The sequence below is a fragment of the Convolutriloba macropyga genome, chromosome 9 (assembly GCF_964194025.1).
Source record: "Convolutriloba macropyga chromosome 9, txConMacr16.3, whole genome shotgun sequence".
Taxonomy (NCBI): domain Eukaryota; kingdom Metazoa; phylum Xenacoelomorpha; order Acoela; family Convolutidae; genus Convolutriloba; species Convolutriloba macropyga.
Genome location: NC_134476.1, coordinates 62,092,123 through 62,110,549, shown reverse-complemented (window position 1 = coordinate 62,110,549; position 18,427 = coordinate 62,092,123). Strand labels below are relative to the sequence as shown.

Here is an 18,427-nt window from a genome sequence, read left to right as displayed (position 1 = left end):
TGTCATTTACAAAAAGTATCCGCGCTCGATGAGGCTTAACTTTTTCGATCACCGAACTTTGTTTTGGTCAACAAATCGTCAATTTTAGTCCGATTTTGCTCATTTTTTGTGGGCAAGCTCCACTTGAGCCATAGTTGGGGATAGAATAAAAAAATCGGGCACAGCGAACCATTTTGGACACGTTTTTACCGATTTTCAAAAAAGTATCCGCTCTCGATGAGGCTTAACTTTTTCGATCACCGAACTTGGTTTTGGTCACCAAATCGTCAATTTTAGTCCGATTTTGCTCATTTTTTGTGGGCAAGCTCCACTTGAGCCATAGTTGGGGATAGAATAAAAAAATCGGGCACAGCGAACCATTTTGGACACGTTTTTACCAATTTTCAAAAAAGTATCCGCGCTCGATGAGGCTTAACTTTTTCGATCACCGAACTTGGTTTTGGTCACCAAATCGTCAATTTTAGTCCAATTTTGCTCATTTTTTGTGGGCAAGCTCCACTTGAGCCATAGTTGGGGATAGAATAAAAAAATCGGGCACAGCGAACCATTTTGGACACGTTTTTACCAATTTTCAAAAAAGTATCCGCGCTCGATGAGGCTTAACTTTTTCGATCACCGAACTTGGTTTTGGTCACCAAATCGTCAATTTTAGTCCGATTTTGCTCATTTTTTGTGGGCAAGCTCCACTTGAGCCATAGTTGGGGATAGAATAAAAAAATCGGGCACAGCGAACCATTTTGGACACGTTTTTACCAATTTTCAAAAAAGTATCCGCGCTCGATGAGGCTTAACTTTTTCGATCACCGAACTTGGTTTTGGTCACCAAATCGTCAATTTTAGTCCGATTTTGCTCATTTTTTTGTGGGCAAGCTCCACTTGAGCCATAGTTGGGGATAGAATAAAAAAATCGGGCACAGCGAACCATTTTGGACACGTTTTTACCAATCTTCAAAAAAGTATCCGCGCTCGATGAGGCTTAACTTTTTCGATCACCGAACTTGGTTTTGGTCACCAAATCGTCAATTTTAGTCCAATTTTGCTCATTTTTTGTGGGCAAGCTCCACTTGAGCCATAGTTGGGGATAGAATAAAAAAATCGGGCACAGCGAACCATTTTGGACACGTTTTTACCAATTTTCAAAAAAGTATCCGCGCTCGATGAGGCTTAACTTTTTCGATCACCGAACTTGGTTTTGGTCACCAAATCGTCAATTTTAGTCCGATTTTGCTCATTTTTTGTGGGCAAGCTCACTTGAGCCATAGTTGGGGATAGAATAAAAAAATCGGGCACAGCGAACCATTTTGGACACGTTTTTACCAATTTTCAAAAAAGTATCCGCGCTCGATGAGGCTTAACTTTTTCGATCACCGAACTTGGTTTTGGTCACCAAATCGTCAATTTTAGTCCGATTTTGCTCATTTTTTGTGGGCAAGCTCCACTTGAGCCATAGTTGGGGATAGAATAAAAAAATCGGGCACAGCGAACCATTTTGGACACGTTTTTACCAATTTTCAAAAAAGTATCCGCGCTCGATGAGGCTTAACTTTTTCGATCACCGAGGCTTTTGGAGGCTCTAAAATGTGTAGATATCAAATATTATTATTCTGTGAGGCTTTAATACTCAAAAGAAAAAGCCTACAACACCTGGTGTTCCCAAGCGGTCACCCATCCAAGTACTAACCAGGCCCAATGTTGCTTAACTTAGGTGATCGGACGAGAACCGGTGCATTCAACATGGTATGGTCGTAGGCATTTGCGTAAGTGGGAGCGAATTTATATACAACAGCATTGCATTGTAGTCTTATATTCATATATAGGATTACTTTAACTGGCCGCCTTGCGGTTTGCAAAATAGTCACTTAATACATGCAAATTTAGCCACTGTTGTGTTATAATTTATGCAATTCGTAGCCATACAGTGTATCATGACCAACGCACAAACTTTTTGCTTCCAACCATCCACAATACAGTGGAACGGCCGCAAAACAAAGGAGAGACGAATTGGGTCCGAGGAACTTGCTCAACCGGACATTGAACCGGAAGCATGACTTCAGTGGGTTTAGGCCGGTACTTGGGAAAATCATAGCTGAATTGCTTTTAGCCTAATTGTTGTGATAAACTTATTAAATAGGTAAGTATCAACTCTATTTGATAAGTTTTGTTTGAATGCACTCTGCGTTAGCGGAGTGCAGCCTAAAGAATGGAACTAAGCGATTTGCACTAACGTAAAAGTTAGTTTAATAAAGGGAAACTTTGCAATTAGTATTGATGTTTCCGAGAGCGTTACAAATATCAAATACACAGTAAGCACAAGCGGGGGAACAATTAGAATGGCCTATACAAGTATGTGGGGTGTGTTTGGAGCAATGGTTATTGCTGAAATTGTCATTTACAAAAAGTATCCGCGCTCGATGAGGCTTAACTTTTTCGATCACCGAACTTGGTTTTGGTCACCAAATCGTCAATTTTAGTCCGATTTTGCTCATTTTGTGTGGGCAAGCTCCACTTGAGCCATAGTTGGGGATAAAATAAAAAAATTGGGCACAGCGAACAATTTTGGACACGTTTTTACCGATTTTCAAAAAAGTATCCGCTCTCGATGAGGCTTAACTTTTTCGATCACCGAGGCTTTTGGAGGCTCTAAAATGTGTAGATATCAAATATTATTAATCTGTGAGGCTTTAATACTCAAAAGAAAAAGCCTACAACACCTGGTGTTCCCAAGCGGTCACCCATCCAAGTACTAACCAGGCCCAATGTTGCTTAACTTCGGTGATCGGACGAGAACCGGTGCATTCAACATGGTATGGTCGTAGGCATTTGCGTAAGTGGTAGCGAATTTATATACAACAGCATTGTATTGTAGTCTTATATTCATATATAGGATTACTTTAACTGGCCGCCTTGCGGTTTGCAAAATAGTCACTTAATACATGCAAATTTAGCCACTATTGTGTTATAATTTATGCAATTCGTAGCCATACAGTGTATCATGACCAACGCACAAACTTTTTGCTTCCAACCATCCACAATACAGTGGAACGGCCCCAAAACAAAGGAGAGATGAATTGGGTCCGAGGAACCTGCTCAACCGGACATTGAACCGGAAGCATGACTTCAGTGGGTTTAGGCCGGTACTTGGGAAAATCATAGCTGAATTGCTTTTAGCCTAATTGTTGTGATAAACTTATTAAATAGGTAAGTATCAACTCTATTTGATAAGTTTTATTTGAATGCACTCTGCGTTAGCGGAGTGCAGCCTAAAGAATGGAACTAAGCGATTTGCACTAACTTAAAAGTTAGTTTAATAAAGGGAAACTTTGCAATTAGTATTGATGTTTCCGAGAGCGTTCCAAATATCAAATACACAGTAAGCACAAGCGGGGGAACAATTAGAATGGCCTATACATGTATGTGGGGTGTGTTTGGAGCAATGGTTATTGCTGAAATTGTCATTTACAAAAAGTATCCGCGCTCGATGAGGCTTAACTTTTTCGATCACCGAACTTTGTTTTGGTCACCAAATCGTCAATTTTTTGTCCGATTTTGCTTATTTTTTGTGGGCAAGCTCCACTTGAGCCATAGTTGGGGATAGAATAAAAAAATCGGGCACAGCGAACCATTTTGGACACGTTTTTACCAATTTTCAAAAAAGTATCCGCGCTCGATGAGGCTTAACTTTTTCGATCACCGAACTTGGTTTTGGTCACCAAATCGTCAATTATAGTCCGATTTTGCTCCTTTTTTGTGGGCAAGCTCCACTTGAGCCATAGTTGGGGATAGAATAAAAAAATCGGGCACAGCGAACCATTTTGGACACGTTTTTACCAATTTTCAAAAAAGTATCCGCGCTCGATGAGGCTTAACTTTTTCGATCACCGAACTTGGTTTTGGTCACCAAATCGTCAATTTTAGTCCGATTTTGCTCATTTTTTGTGGGCAAGCTCCACTTGAGCCATAGTTGGGGATAGAATAAAAAAATCGGGCACAGCGAACCATTTTGGACACGTTTTTACCAATTTTCAAAAAAGTATCCGCGCTCGATGAGGCTTAACTTTTTCGATCACCGAACTTGGTTTTGGTCACCAAATCGTCAATTATAGTCCGATTTTGCTCCTTTTTTGTGGGCAAGCTCCACTTGAGCCATAGTTGGGGATAGAATAAAAAAATCGGGCACAGCGAACCATTTTGGACACGTTTTTACCAATTTTCAAAAAAGTATCCGCGCTCGATGAGGCTTAACTTTTTCGATCACCGAACTTTGTTTTGGTCACCAAATCGTCAATTTTTTGTCCGATTTTGCTTATTTTTTGTGGGCAAGCTCCACTTGAGCCATAGTTGGGGATAGAATAAAAAAATCGGGCACAGCGAACCATTTTGGACACGTTTTTACCAATTTTCAAAAAAGTATCCGCGCTCGATGAGGCTTAACTTTTTCGATCACCGAACTTGGTTTTGGTCACCAAATCGTCAATTATAGTCCGATTTTGCTCCTTTTTTGTGGGCAAGCTCCACTTGAGCCATAGTTGGGGATAGAATAAAAAAATCGGGCACAGCGAACCATTTTGGACACGTTTTTACCAATTTTCAAAAAAGTATCCGCGCTCGATGAGGCTTAACTTTTTCGATCACCGAACTTGGTTTTGGTCACCAAATCGTCAATTTTAGTCCGATTTTGCTCATTTTTTGTGGGCAAGCTCCACTTGAGCCATAGTTGGGGATAGAATAAAAAAATCGGGCACAGCGAACCATTTTGGACACGTTTTTACCAATTTTCAAAAAAGTATCCGCGCTCGATGAGGCTTAACTTTTTCGATCACCGAACTTGGTTTTGGTCACCAAATCGTCAATTATAGTCCGATTTTGCTCCTTTTTTGTGGGCAAGCTCCACTTGAGCCATAGTTGGGGATAGAATAAAAAAATCGGGCACAGCGAACCATTTTGGACACGTTTTTACCAATTTTCAAAAAAGTATCCGCGCTCGATGAGGCTTAACTTTTTCGATCACCGAACTTGGTTTTGGTCACCAAATCGTCAATTTTAGTCCGATTTTGCTCATTTTTTGTGGGCAAGCTCCACTTGAGCCATAGTTGGGGATAGAATAAAAAAATCGGGCACAGCGAACCATTTTGGACACGTTTTTACCAATTTTCAAAAAAGTATCCGCGCTCGATGAGGCTTAACTTTTTCGATCACCGAACTTGGTTTTGGTCACCAAATCGTCAATTTTAGTCCGATTTTGCTCATTTTTTGTGGGCAAGCTCCACTTGAGCCAGAGTTGGGGATAGAATAAAAAAATCGGGCACAGCGAACCATTTTGGACACGTTTTTACCAATTTTCAAAAAAGTATCCGCGCTCGATGAGGCTTAACTTTTTCGATCACCGAACTTGGTTTTGGTCACCAAATCGTCAATTTTAGTCCGATTTTGCTCATTTTTTGTGGGCGAGCTCCACTTGAGCCATAGTTGGGGATAGAATAAAAAAATCGGGCACAGCAAACCATTTTGGACACGTTTTTACCAATTTTCAAAAAAGTATCCGCGCTCGATGAGGCTTAACTTTTTCGATCACCGAACTTGGTTTTGGTCACCAAATCGTCAATTTTAGTCCGATTTTGCTCATTTTTTGTGGGCAAGCTCCACTTGAGCCATAGTTGGGGATAGAATAAAAAAATCGGGCACAGCGAACCATTTTGGACACGTTTTTACCAATTTTCAAAAAAGTATCCGCGCTCGATGAGGCTTAACTTTTTCGATCACCGAACTTGGTTTTGGTCACCAAATCGTCAATTTTAGTCCGATTTTGCTCATTTTTTTGTGGGCAAGCTCCACTTGAGCCATAGTTGGGGATAGAATAAAAAAATCGGGCACAGCGAACCATTTTGGACACGTTTTTACCGATTTTCAAAAAAGTATCCGCGCTCGATGAGGCTTAACTTTTTCGATCACCGAACTTTGTTTTGGTCACCAAATCGTCAATTTTTTGTCCGATTTTGCTTATTTTTTGTGGGCAAGCTCCACTTGAGCCATAGTTGGGGATAGAATAAAAAAATCGGGCACAGCGAACCATTTTGGACACGTTTTTACCAATTTTCAAAAAAGTATCCGCGCTCGATGAGGCTTAACTTTTTCGATCACCGAACTTGGTTTTGGTCACCAAATCGTCAATTATAGTCCGATTTTGCTCCTTTTTTGTGGGCAAGCTCCACTTGAGCCATAGTTGGGGATAGAATAAAAAAATCGGGCACAGCGAACCATTTTGGACACGTTTTTACCAATTTTCAAAAAAGTATCCGCGCTCGATGAGGCTTAACTTTTTCGATCACCGAACTTGGTTTTGGTCACCAAATCGTCAATTTTAGTCCGATTTTGCTCATTTTTTGTGGGCAAGCTCCACTTGAGCCATAGTTGGGGATAGAATAAAAAAATCAGGCACAGCGAACCATTTTGGACACGTTTTTACCAATTTTCAAAAAAGTATCCGCGCTCGATGAGGCTTAACTTTTTCGATCACCGAACTTGGTTTTGGTCACCAAATCGTCAATTTTAGTCCGATTTTGCTCATTTTTTGTGGGCAAGCTCCACTTGAGCCATAGTTGGGGATAGAATAAAAAAATCGGGCACAGCGAACCATTTTGGACACGTTTTTACCAATTTTCAAAAAAGTATCCGCGCTCGATGAGGCTTAACTTTTTCGATCACCGAACTTGGTTTTGGTCACCAAATCGTCATTTTTAGTCCGATTTTGCTTATTTTTTGTGGGCAAGCTCCACTTGAGCCATAGTTGGGGATAGAATAAAAAAATCGGGCACAGCGAACCATTTTGGACACGTTTTTACCAATTTTCAAAAAAGTATCCGCGCTCGATGAGGCTTAACTTTTTCGATCACCGAACTTGGTTTTGGTCACCAAATCGTCAATTTTAGTCCGATTTTGCTCATTTTTTGTGGGCAAGCTCCACTTGAGCCATAGTTGGGGATAGAATAAAAAAATCGGGCACAGCGAACCATTTTGGACACGTTTTTACCGATTTTCAAAAAAGTATCCGCGCTCGATGAGGCTTAACTTTTTCGATCACCGAGGCTTTTGGAGGCTCTAAAATGTGTAGATATCAAATATTATTATTCTGTGAGGCTTTAATACTCAAAACAAAAAGCCTACAACACCTGGTGTTCCCAAGCGGTCACCCATCCAAGTACTAACCAGGCCCAATGTTGCTTAACTTCGGTGATCGGACGAGAACCGGTGCATTCAACATGGTATGGTCGTAGGCATTTGCGTAAGTGGGAGCGAATTTATATACAACAGTATTGTATTGTAGTCTTATATTCATATACAGGATCAGTTTAACTCGCCGCCTTGCGGTTTGCAAAATAGTCACTTAATACATGCAATTTTAGCCACGGTTGTGTTATAATTTATGCAATTCGTAGCCATACAGTGTATCATGACCAACGCACAAACTTTTTGCTTCCAACCATCCACAATACAGTGGAACGGCCCCAAAACAAAGGAGAGATGAATTGGGTCCGAGGAACCTGCTCAACCGGACATTGAACCGGAAGCATGACTTCAGTGGGTTTAGGCCGGTACTTGGGAAAATCATAGCTGAATTGCTTTTAGCCTAATTGTTGTGCTTTTTCTTTTACTTTTTTCTTTTACCTTTTCTCCTAATTTTACTCTTCAAAATTTCTTTTAAATCCCTTTCCTCCTTAGCTTTAGCTTTTTAAGTTCCTCTTTTTAAGTTGCTCTCTCCTATACTGAAGAGCGCTTAGAGTTCTTATTAAGTTAACTTCTGAGTTTTCCAAAACACTAATTTTTATTTGAGAAACCTTTCGTTTGTCACAATCTACTTTTCATAAGTCTTCGTCTTCAAACAATTAAGTTTTCCCCTATGGGGGAGAACACTATTCCCTCGTTGATTACGCCTACTCCCAGCGAAAACCAAAATATGTATTCTTCAATCACTCAAAAAGGCTTGTCGAAAGAAACCAACTCAAGCGAATTCCAGATCATGCAAATTATTCCTCCTTTTACGAAATCAATTATTTCAAACACAGATTCTTTGAACAACGCCTATCTTCAGTGTGCTAAATCAATTCTGCACGAATTCCCGCAAGAAGCACGAAATCAAATAACAATCAGCAAAACATTCGCATACATAAGAGACAGAAGACTTCATTCGCTGACTGTTGTTTCACCACCAACTGTCAAAAAGCAATACCATTCGATTAGATCCAGAGGCCTAAATTTACTAGGCAAAACCGTTTTTCCTATGGGCAAACATTTCCTCAACACAGAAAAATCATTCTATCCTAGAAGATACAATATCAAATTCAGTAATCTCCCTTATGTTTGCACAGACACTGAAGCCCTGAAACTAATAGATCTTCCAGAGGGAATAGAACATAGCCCCGCAATTATTCGAATGAAAGACAACATAGGAGGCGATCTCATCTTCAATGGTTATGCAACACTGAGTGTGACAGTGAAAAACGCAACTGAAGAGGAAAGATTAAAAACTTGGTCATATGAAAATCGGATCGCAGAATTCAAAGAATGGAACAGCTTAGAGATCAAGTTCCATGCTCCCTCATTACATAACTGCAGTTACTGTGAAGAAAGCAAACTACAGTATCGGGGACACCATAAAGATTGGTGCTACTTATGGCAAAACCAGCTACAAAGAATCAAAAATGTGCAAAACATAAACAAAGAAACAAAGAATAATCGTGCTGAAAAGCAGAAACCAACAAATTTTCATAAAGTTCCCGAAACTGAAACAATCAGTGACACCTCCTCTTGCAACTTGACCATAGATGAAGAGGAAGTGGAAGAAACTTATACAGAAGAAATTTGTAGTGGCACAACAGAAAATACTACAGTCATAGAACAAGAAACAGAAAACGCTGACAAAACCTCAACCAACATACAAAACGCTGAATGTAATGATTCCGCCTATCTTAATACAGAGAAGTTTCAATCTTTAGAGCTTGATAATAGTGCTGTTCTCAAACAGTACAGACCAGGCGCCAAAAGGCCACTTAGTGAAACACAAAAACAACAAAACGCGCAAATCGCAAAACACTTCTTGAAGGATCAGTGGATTAAGGAGAAAATTCAATTCGAACAAAACAAAAATGATTGAGCACAAAGTTTTCTGTTTGAATTCAAGTGGCCTTAAGAGCCCGAAAAATTCTTCGCAATAATCGAAAAATGCTACAAATTAGCTAGCGGAACTTTATTCATTTTGTGTATCCAGGAATCGAAAATTCCAGCTCTATCTCGTTCACACGAAACAGTTCTCGAGCAATACAAATTACGCTATCATCTAGTGCCTGCAATAAACTGCAGTGGAGGTTTAGTTACAGTTTGGAGTGAAGAACTAAAAACTGATAATCAAATACTGCAATCACGAGATCACTCTGGAATTAATTTTACGGAACTCAATCTAACTGTATTCAATGTATATCTGAATACAAGCTTCTATTGTGAAAAGTTGAAGCAATTAAGCTCAAATCTCTCGAAACTCAACACGGAACGATCTATTGTTTTAGCAGGGGATTTTAATGCTTTCAGTCATGATTCGCGAAACACATCAACTGCTTTTCGAAGCCTAGACGATAGAGTTAAGCGATTTGTAAAGCTCCAAACGGTTACAGAGCATGCTCTACTATTTGATGCAGCGGTAGAACTGGACGTACTTGATTTCACACACTATGACAAAAGAACATCGTCTTTTTCACGAATAGACTATTTTTTTACAAACCAAACCCAGTACAGCGAAATGAAAGTACATCGGAGCAATTTCTCAGATCACATGCTGTTAGAACTAAGCAACAAAAGCGAAGAAAAAGAACGAGGCCAAAGCTTTTGGAAAATGAACGATGCTATTTTATTTCCAAACAAAGAGTACATCAAAACAGAAATAGAAGCATTTGGAATGAACTGTTTGACACATGAAAGTTATGAAGAGCTGAAGTGCCACATACGTGATGTCTGCCAAGCCTTAGCTATTAATAAATCAAAAATCTTAAGCTCGCAAATTAAAAACATCCTGGCCGAAGAGAAAAGGATGAGAGAACAAATACAAAATCATGACTCCAATGAAAAAACTTTAAAACGATATAATGATACAGTCTCGAAAATAAATGCGTATGACAACAACAAACAAAAAGATCAGTTCATCCACTTCAAGAAATTGACCCAATCATGCGAACTTGGAAACGCGAAAGACTTGAAAACTTGGGCAAAGCAAAAAAACAACACGAACAATATTACTTCACTTAGGGTTGGCGCAAGTGTTACAACAAATCAGGAAGAAATCATCAAAGTCTTTGAAAACCATTTTTCACAGCTTTACAAAAGCAAGAAAAAAGGCTCTTTTGAGATTTTTCTTGACCATTTGAACGAGCGCAAAAACGAAGCAACAAATGATGTAAATGAAATCACCATAGATGAAGTATTGAAAGCAATTAACAAACTCAATGCAAAGAGCTCACCGGGTTCGGATGGAATAACCTCAAACTTTTACAAGATTTTTAAGAGAGAAATGGCCCCATTGCTACAAAGCGTTTTCAACAATATTGTTCGAACTGAAAAAGTCCCTGAAAGCCAAAATATTGCAATCTTAAAACTTCTACCTAAAACTGATAATCCGAGAACTGTTGATGAATTTAGACCTATAAGCTTGCTGAACACTGACCTCAAAATTCTATCACACATTCTATCTGCCAGAATCATAATAGATCTTGAAGACATAATAGGCCAACATCAGCATGCATACTTGAGCAAAAGACAAATCCATATAGCATTAAATAAAGTTCGAAAAGCCCATAAGCAACTAAATAACAGCAAATGCCTTGTGAATCTGGATTTTTCAAAAGCTTTTGACAAAGTAGACAGAGATTACATCTTCGCCCTTCTCGATAAAATTGGCATTGACCAATACACAAAATCTGCCATCAGAACAGTTTACAATGAAACGAAAGCAATTATTGAAATCAATGGCTACCTTTCCAAAACAATTGTACTACAACGCGGAGTTAGGCAAGGTTGTCCCCTTTCAGCTTTACTTTTCATACTTGCTGTTGAGCCCTTGCTTTGCTGTATAGACAACTCACCACATATTAAAGGATTCACCAGCTCAAAAACAGTGGCTTATGCAGACGACATTACTTGCTCAATACGCATATCATCGATTGAAGGACTATTTGACACTGTCAGAGATTTTTGCGATTGCACTCAACTAGAAATCAACGTCAAAAAGAGTGAGATCCTGTCAACGAGAGACATAGCTTTCTATAAAACTGTACGTGTAACAAAAATCCTGGGCATTAAATTCTTTACTGATAAATCATCAACAAACTTACTTGATCTCATCAAAACACAAATTGCCATTTACATGCGCTTCATTTCTCGATCGAAAACTTTAAAAGCCAAGAGACAAATCATTGAAACTTTTATCCTTCCAAAGTTCCTGTATTATTCAAGACACACGGACACAACAGTAAATAATCTGACGAATGTTCAAAAACTCATCAACAATCTACTAAAAACTGGTGACAAAATGGAAATTAGAAGTGAAGTTCTTTACCAATCTGTTGCTGGGCGGTATCTCTCTTCCACATATTACATCAAAAATAATCTCAGCAAAACTGATAGACGAAATTAACTCATCAAACGAGAACGATGTTTCCTTTCCAAATGACTTAACAATTTTGTTAAAATCTTTAAAGCTCAAAGTCTCTCAAACTGACAACAGTATCCATCTGTTTAAGAACAACATCGAAACTTCCCTGAGACTTGACAAAGCCTTAAGAACAAGTGAGATTTACTGGTATATCATTGCTCAAGTTTTTCCAACAAGTTTTATCGAGGACCGCTTAAACAAATCCGTCATAAAGTACAATTGTTCAACGAAAGAATTAACTCTCTTTAGCAAAAATATCTGGAAATTTTACAAACTTTTGCCACAACAACAAAATCTTTTATATCGCCTTGCCTTCAATTGTCTTGTTGACAAACAGATTAGATGGATGAAAAATTTTTCAGAGTCACCAATTTGCAGCTATTGCGAAAAAGAGTTTGAAACATCGGAACATTTAATTCTCAAATGCGAACAATTATCTGGAGCGAGAAGTACCCTAAGGCTGAATAGTTGGCGCGACGTCTTTGTAAATATGAAAGTTGAAACTCTTAGATTTACGGCAAGTGTCCTAAATGGATCCTGGCAAGAAACCCCTGAACAAACAAAAAACTATTTGAATTTTGTACTTAATTTGTAAAGCTTCAACAATGAAATCTGATAAACTTTCCTTGTAAATACCAACTGTAACGATTCATCAATGAAACCTGCTGTATTATTTCAACATCATTGTAAATAACAACTGTAAATAATAGCATCTGAATTTATTATTTAAAAGCCTAATTGTTGTGATAAACTTATTAAATAGGTAAGTATCAACTCTATTTGATAAGTTTTATTTGAATGCCCTCTGCGTTAGCGGAGTGCAGCCTAAAGAATGGAACTAAGCGATTTGCACTAACTTAAAAGTTAGTTTAATAAAGGGAAACTTTGCAATTAGTATTGATGTTTCCGAGAGCGTTCCAAATATCAAATACACAGTAAGCACAAGCGGGGGAACAATTAGAATGGCCTATACAAGTATGTGGGGTGTGTTTGGAGCAATGGTTATTGCTGAAATTGTCATTTACAAAAAGTATCCGCGCTCGATGAGGCTTAACTTTTTCGATCACCGAACTTTGTTTTGGTCACCAAATCGTCAATTTTTTGTCCGATTTTGCTTATTTTTTGTGGGCAAGCTCCACTTGAGCCATAGTTGGGGATAGAATAAAAAAATCGGGCACAGCGAACCATTTTGGACACGTTTTTACCAATTTTCAAAAAAGTATCCGCGCTCGATGAGGCTTAACTTTTTCGATCACCGAACTTGGTTTTGGTCACCAAATCGTCAATTTTAGTCCGATTTTGCTCATTTTTTGTGGACAAGCTCCACTTGAGCCATAGTTGGGGATAGAATAAAAAAATCGGGCACAGCGAACCATTTTGGACACGTTTTTACCGATTTTCAAAAAAGTATCCGCGCTCGATGAGGCTTAACTTTTTCGATCACCGAACTTGGTTTTGGTCACCAAATCGTCAATTTTAGTCCGATTTTGCTCATTTTTTGTGGGCAAGCTCCACTTGAGCCATAGTTGGGGATAGAATAAAAAAATCGGGCACAGCGAACCATTTTGGACACGTTTTTACCAATTTTCAAAAAAGTATCCGCGCTCGATGAGGCTTAACTTTTTCGATCACCGAACTTGGTTTTGGTCACCAAATCGTCAATTTTAGTCCGATTTTGCTCATTTTTTGTGGGCAAGCTCCACTTGAGCCATAGTTGGGGATACAATAAAAAAATTGGGCACAGCGAACCATTTTGGACACGTTTTTACCAATTTTCAAAAAAGTATCCGCGCTCGATGAGGCTTAACTTTTTCGATCACCGAACTTGGTTTTGGTCACCAAATCGTCAATTTTAGTCCGATTTTGCTCATTTTTTGTGGGCAAGCTCCACTTGAGCCATAGTTGGGGATAGAATAAAAAAATCGGGCACAGCGAACCATTTTGGACACGTTTTCACCGATTTTCAAAAAAGTATCCGCGCTCGATCAGGCTTAACTTTTTCGATCACCGAGGCTTTTGGAGGCTCTAAAATGTGTAGATATCAAATATTATTATTCTGTGAGGCTTTAATACTCAAAACAAAAAGCCTACAACACCTGGTGTTCCCAAGCGGTCACCCATCCAAGTACTAACCAGGCCCAATGTTGCTTAACTTCGGTGATCGGACGAGAACCGGTGCATTCAACATGGTATGGTCGTAGGCATTTGCGTAAGTGGGAGCGAATTTATATACAACGGTATTGTATTGTAGTCTTATATTCATATACAGGATCAGTTTAACTCGCCGCCTTGCGGTTTGCAAAATAGTCACTTAATACATGCAATTTTAGCCACGGTTGTGTTATAATTTATGCAATTCGTAGCCATACAGTGTATCATGACCAACGCACAAACTTTTTGCTTCCAACCATCCACAATACAGTGGAACGGCCCCAAAACAAAGGAGAGATGAATTGGGTCCGAGGAACCTGCTCAACCGGACATTGAACCGGAAGCATGACTTCAGTGGGTTTAGGCCGGTACTTGGGAAAATCATAGCTGAATTGCTTTTAGCCTAATTGTTGTGATGATAAACATTCTGATAATGTCACTCTCGGATTATTACCGCAAAGTGTGATAGGAAAGCGAAAGCAAGTACTCCACTTTGTGCAAGAACGTCCTTTGGGAGTGAGTCTTTTATAAAAAGAGATTTTTCACTAAAAGCTGCTTTTTCACTAAGATTTAAAATCCTGGCTTTTTCTTTTACCTTTTTCTCCTAATTTTACTCTTCAAAATTTCTTTTAAATCCCTTTCCTCCTTAGCTTTAGCTTTTTAAGTTCCTCTTTTTAAGTTGCTCTCTCCTTTACTGTAGAGCGCTTAGAGTTCTTATTAAGTTAACTTCTGAGTTTTCCAAAACACTAATTTTTATTTGAGAAACCTTTCGTTTGTCACAATCTACTTTTCATAAGTCTTCGTCTTCAAACAATTAAGTTTTCCCCTATGGGGGAGAACACTATCCCCTCGTTGATTACGCCTACTCCCAGCGAAAACCAAAACATGTATTCTTCAATCACTCAAAAAGGCTTGTCGAAAGAAACCAACTCAAGCGAATTCCAGATCATGCAAATTATTCCTCCTTTTACGAAATCAATTATTTCAAACACAGATTCTTTGAAAAACGCCTATCTTCAGTGTGCTAAATCAATTCTGCACGAATTCCCGCAAGAAGCACGAAATCAAATAACAATCAGCAAAACATTCGCATACATAAGAGACAAAAGACTTCATTCGCTGACTGTTGTTTCACCACCAACTGTCAAAAAGCAATACCATTCGATAAGATCCAGAGGCCTAAATTTACTAGGCAAAACCGTTTTTCCTATGGGCAAACATTTCCTCAACACAGAAAAATCATTCTATCCTAGAAGATACAATATCAAATTCAGTAATCTCCCTTATGTTTGCACAGACACTGAAGCCCTGAAACTAATAGATCTTCCAGAGGGAATAGAACATAGCCCCGCAATTATTCGAATGAAAGACAACATAGGAGGCGATCTCATCTTCAATGGTTATGCAACACTGAGTGTGACAGTGAAAAACGCAACTGAAGAGGAAAGATTAAAAACTTGGTCATATGAAAATCGGATCGCAGAATTCAAAGAATGGAACAGCTTAGAGATCAAGTTCCATGCTCCCTCATTACATAACTGCAGTTACTGTGAAGAAAGCAAACTACAGTATCGGGGACACCATAAAGATTGGTGCTACTTATGGCAAAACCAGCTACAAAGAATCAAAAATGTGCAAAACATAAACAAAGAAACAAAGAATAATCGTGCTGAAAAGCAGAAACCAACAAATTTTCATAAAGTTCCCGAAACTGAAACAATCAGTGACACCTCCTCTTGCAACTTGACCATAGATGAAGAGGAAGTGGAAGAAACTTATACAGAAGAAATTTGTAGTGGCACAACAGAAAATGCTACAGTCATAGAACAAGAAACAGAAAACGCTGACAAAACCTCAACCAACATACAAAACGCTGAATGTAATGATTCCGCCTATCTTAATACAGAGAAGTTTCAATCTTTAGAGCTTGATAATAGTGCTGTTCTCAAACAGTACAGACCAGGCGCCAAAAGGCCACTTAGTGAAACACAAAAACAACAAAACGCGCAAATCGCAAAACACTTCTTGAACGAGCAGTGGATTAAGAAGAAAAATCAGTTCGAACAAAACAAAAATGATTGAGCACAAAGTTTTCTGTTTGAATTCATGTGGCCTTAAGAGCCCGAAAAAATTCTTCGCAATAATCGAAAAATGCTACAAATTAGCTAGCGGAACTTTATTCATTTTGTGTATCCAAGAATCGAAAATTCCAGCTCTATCTCGTTCACACGAAACAGTTCTTGAGCAATACAAATTACGCTATCATCTAGTGCCTGCAATAAACTGCAGTGGAGGTTTAGTTACAGTTTGGAGTGAAGAACTAAAAACTGATAATCAAATACTGCAATCACGAGATCACTCTGGAATTAATTTTACGGAACTCAATCTAACTGTATTCAATGTATATCTGAATACAAGCTTCTATTGTGAAAAGTTGAAGCAATTAAGCTCAAATCTCTCGAAACTCAACACGGAACGATCTATTGTTTTAGCAGGGGATTTTAATGCTTTCAGTCATGATTCGCGAAACACATCAACTGCTCTTCGAAGCGTAGACGATAGAGTTAAGCGATTTGTAAAGCTCCAAACGGTTACAGAGCATGCTCTACTATTTGATGCAGCGGTAGAACTGGACGTACTTGATTTCACACACTATGACAAAAGAACATCGTCTTTTTCACGAATAGAATATTTTTTTACAAACCAAACCCAGTACAGCGAAATGAAAGTACATCGGAGCAATTTCTCAGATCACATGCTGTTAGAACTAAGCAACAAAAGCGAAGAAAAAGAACGAGGCCAAAGCTTTTGGAAAATGAACGATGCTATTTTATTTCCAAACAAAGAGTACATCAAAACAGAAATAGAAGCATTTGGAATGAACTGTTTGACACATGAAAGTTATGAAGAGCTGAAGTGCCACATACGTGATGTCTGCCAAGCCTTAGCTATTAATAAATCAAAAATCTTAAGCTCGCAAATGAAAAACATCCTGGCCGAAGAGAAAAGGCTGAGAGAACAAATACAAAATCATGACTCCAATGAAAAAATTTTAAAACGATATAATGATACAGTCTCGAAAATAAATGCGTATGACAACAACAAACAAAAAGTTCAGTTCATCCACTTCAAGATATTGACCCAATCATGCGAACTTGGAAACGCGAAAGACTTGAAAACTTGGGCAAAGCAAAAAAACAACACGAACAATATTACTTCACTTAGGGTTGGCGCAAGTGTTACAACAAATCAGGAAGAAATCATCAAAGTCTTTGAAAACCATTTTTCACAGCTTTACAAAAGCAAGAAAAAAGGCTCTTTTGAGATTTTTCTTGACCATTTGAACGAGCGCAAAAACGAAGCAACAAATGATGTAAATGAAATCACCATAGATGAAGTATTGAAAGCAAATAACAAACTCAATGCAAAGAGCTCACCGGGTTCGGATGGAATAACCTCAAACTTTTACAAGATTTTTAAGAGAGAAATGGCCCCATTGCTACAAAGCGTTTTCAACAATATTGTTCGAACTGAAAAAGTCCCTGAAAGCCAAAATATTGCAATCTTAAAACTTCTGCCTAAAACTGATAATCCGAGAACTGTTGATGAATTTAGACCTATAAGCTTGCTGAACACTGACCTCAAAATTCTATCACATATTCTATCTGCCAGAATCATAATAGATCTTGAAGACATAATAGGCCAACATCAGCATGCATACTTGAGCAAAAGACAAATCCATATAGCATTAAATAAAGTTCGAAAAGCCCATAAGCAACTAAATAACAGCAAATGCCTTGTGAATCTGGATTTTTCAAAAGCTTTTGACAAAGTAGACAGAGATTACATCTTCGCCCTTCTCGATAAAATTGGCATTGACCAATACACAAAATCTGCCATCAGAACAGTTTACAATGAAACGAAAGCAATTATTGAAATCAATGGCTACCTTTCCAAAACAATTGTACTACAACGCGGAGTTAGGCAAGGATGTCCCCTTTCAGCTTTACTTTTCATACTTGCTGTTGAGCCCTTGCTTTGCTGTATAGACAACTCACCACATATTAAAGGATTCACCAGCTCAAAAACAGTGGCTTATGCAGACGACATTACTTGCTCAATACGCATATCATCGATTGAAGGACTATTTGACACTGTCAAAGATTTTTGCGATTGCACTCAACTAGAAATCAACGTCAAAAAGAGTGAGATCCTGTCAACGAGAGACATAGCTTTCTATAAAACTGTACGTGTAACAAAAATCCTGGGCATTAAATTCTTTACTGATAAATCATCAACAAACTTACTTGATCTCATCAAAACACAAATTGCCATTTACATGCGCTTCATTTCTCGATCGAAAACTTTAAAAGCCAAGAGACAAATCATTGAAACTTTTATCCTTCCAAAGTTCCTGTATTATTCAAGACACACGGACACAACAGTAAATATTCTGACGAATGTTCAAAAACTCATCAACAATCTACTAAAAACTGGTGACAAAATGGAAATTAGAAGTGAAGTTCTTTACCAATCTGTTGCTGTGGGCGGTATCTCTCTTCCACATATTACATCAAAAATAAT

The 18,427-nt window shown here is 38.4% G+C and overlaps 1 protein-coding gene and 4 non-coding genes across 5 annotated transcripts in view; 1 reads left to right on the top strand and 4 right to left on the bottom strand.

Annotated features, from left to right (window-relative positions):
- Window positions 1-18,427, top strand: part of LOC142345923 (ATP-dependent RNA helicase DHX8-like) — a 468,212-nt gene that overhangs the window by 181,602 nt on the left and 268,183 nt on the right. The gene's annotated exons all lie outside the window — the stretch shown is intronic.
- On the bottom strand, window positions 1,633-1,751 carry LOC142347099 (5S ribosomal RNA). The gene has a single exon (XR_012760122.1). It is a non-coding gene; the product is annotated as a 5S ribosomal RNA (ribosomal RNA).
- LOC142347369 (5S ribosomal RNA) lies at window positions 2,700-2,818 on the bottom strand. Its single transcript, XR_012760364.1, has one exon. It is a non-coding gene; the product is annotated as a 5S ribosomal RNA (ribosomal RNA).
- On the bottom strand, window positions 7,155-7,273 carry LOC142347368 (5S ribosomal RNA). Its single transcript, XR_012760363.1, has one exon. It is a non-coding gene; the product is annotated as a 5S ribosomal RNA (ribosomal RNA).
- Window positions 13,777-13,895, bottom strand: LOC142347367 (5S ribosomal RNA). The gene has a single exon (XR_012760362.1). It is a non-coding gene; the product is annotated as a 5S ribosomal RNA (ribosomal RNA).